This window comes from Gobio gobio (assembly GCF_949357685.1).
Source record: "Gobio gobio genome assembly, chromosome: 15".
Taxonomy (NCBI): Eukaryota; Metazoa; Chordata; class Actinopteri; order Cypriniformes; family Gobionidae; genus Gobio; species Gobio gobio.
Genome location: NC_137108.1, coordinates 38,755,361 through 38,758,306, shown reverse-complemented (window position 1 = coordinate 38,758,306; position 2,946 = coordinate 38,755,361).

Here is a 2,946-nt window from a genome sequence, read left to right as displayed (position 1 = left end):
CAAATCAGGAGTAGGCCTAGCTACTACAACAATTAGACAGCCTAAGCATACAAGCAGACAACATAGAAGTTCCACGCTAGAAGACTAGCAATTGAACTCTGCCAAAATAAAGCCACAGATTGTATAGAATAAATATTTTAGAAAGTATGGCCAACTTAAAGTGGATAATGGACACTCCCTGCTCCATAAACCCCATCTCTGACTATACAAACTGTCAGCTCCACAAACTGAAATTCTTCTCTGGACCAATAACATGCACATATATTATTATTCACAATTTTTTATAGGCTAGCTACTGGACAGTAGTGGTTCTTAGTGGGTCACAACTTAAAATCGTTTTTGAAGGTGTGTAAGAAACCTAGTAAGAAATCCCAAATTATCCCAAAATGATATTTATATGACATGTCAATTTAACGGTATTTAGCGTGTATATTGTGTAATTAGTTTGTTATGGATGTCAGTGTTTACTTGCAAGTATTTCTTGTTGCGTTCACAGTTCATTTCCAAGAATCGCTTCGTTCGAACCATAGACTGTAAAAAAAAAAATATATTTTTTAATGAATTTATCTATTTTGAATCTTTAAAATATGTTTTGTATTTTAACCGTTTGTCATATGTTGTGCAAGTACAAATAGGAAATATGAATGTGAAATGAATTTGTGGTCTCGTTTCAAATGCATTGATCAATATGCTTGCGTTGACGTCACTGTAGCCGCTGCTGTATGTGCGCTGCTTCCTTTCCGTGTGTTCTTACCGCTAAAGGAAAACACCATTTCGGAGTCCCTGTCTGTTGAAGATGTTGCTTTTCATGTTTGTTAGTCCAGGGCATTTTACAAATCCAGACCAGATGATGTTCTACGGCCATTTCCAGAATAAAGAGTAGCCTAGCCATGTCACACAGTAAGATTTAAGATTTTGTCCATAAACCTATCCAAGTCACAGACAGTATCAACGTTAGTAGGCTATACTTATTGTTTTTCGACCACAAAGTGTCACTGTGGACTCAAAGTTTCGCCCTCGCCTTCTCTGAGCTCGATTGCCATGTCTGAGGTAAACCACGCCCTCCTCATTACCCTACAAACAAATAAATGTAGAAGAAATGTAGAAATACATAAATGTAAAAATAAAGAAATGTATAAATGTGGAAATAAATAAAAATAGAAATGAATTAATGTATAAATAAATAAAAGAATAAATAAATATGGAAAAAATAAATATATACATAAATAAGGAAATAAATGTTTTCCTTTTCTATGTATATTTATTTATATATTTATTTATTTTTGCATTTATTTGTATATTTATTCATTTTTTATATTGGCAGCTTTGGAATTCCATACTCTCCAACCGACTGGTGTTTACTTGAGAACTGCTGGTGCAGATTATTCAGAATGAATTCAGACCACTTTTCAAAAAAGATACCACAAAAGAACAATTTGCCACGTACCATTCGGACACTGAACATTTTGGCTACTACGAGAGTCACAATGTTTGACTTGTTTTATACGAATCTCTCCTGATCTCACGACTCACAAGATGTTTTATAAAATTTCGAAGACATCTTGAGACGTGTGTTCAGAAATAAACTTTTTTTTAACCCTCATGTTTCTTTTTTTTTGGGGGGGGGGGGGGGGGGGTTAACCCTTGTGGTCTTTGGGTCTATTTATCTCAGTTGCATAAAATGTTGTCCATTTTTCTACATTATCTTAGCCTACACACACACACACACACACACACACACACACAAACTGGGCTCGATTCGGTTGTTCTAAAGGTATGTAAAAAAAACACTTGTGATCTTTGGGGTCAATATGAGTCCACTCGGAAAATGAAGGGGAAAAGCGAGAATTTATTTTGTTTATTTTTCATTTGTCAAAAAAACAAAAAAACAAACTATAAATCCAGCATAAATCTGAGAATTTCCACACCACATAAAAAAAAAAAAAAAAAAAATTGTGATTACAATCAAGTCTTTCCTTTTAGTGGCAATTTACATGGCATTATTGCAATAACCAGACACCTAAAAAGACCTTTAACAACAACAAAATCTAAACTTTTCTTAAAAAATACAAATTTAATGTATTTTTATAATGTATATGCATTTTATATACATATATACATTATATATATATATATATATATATACATATATATATATATATATATATATATATATATATATATATATATATATATATATATATATATATATTATATATATATATATATATATATATATATATATATATATATATATATATATATATATATATATATATATATATATATATATATATATATATATATACATATATATATATATACATACATATATAGTATATATATACACATACACACATATATATACACACACACACACACACACACACACACATATATATATATACACATACACACATATATATATACACATACATATACATATATATACATATACATATACATACACACACACACAAAATATTTTTCACAAAAGCTGTAAGGGCAGTTGGCCACATCCAGAAAAATGAATGGATCTCTATGGGCCTCTGCTGGAGAGATATGGATATTTCTAAAACTATATTTTCTGCAAAATTGTCTTTAACCAGCAGATGGCCTCCAACACCTATCAAAATCCAGAAACAACTCGTATTAAATTTTGATCATCATTTTGATCACACTTCCCCCCCATAAAATGTTTCATAATGGTGTAGTTGGGGGATTTTGCAGTAAGTAGTCAAAAAAATTAAAAAATTCATACCCCCAAAACACATATAGATGAGAAATAAACGACAAATATATAGCCTTGGTTTATTTTCTTTTGCAGCCACCGACCTACTGAACGAACTTCACACCGTTTGGTGTATTAGTGGGTTTTAACGCAATGTCCACGCAAGTGTTTATGTCCCAACTTTCTCGTTACATATTTGCACTGCTGTACGCTGC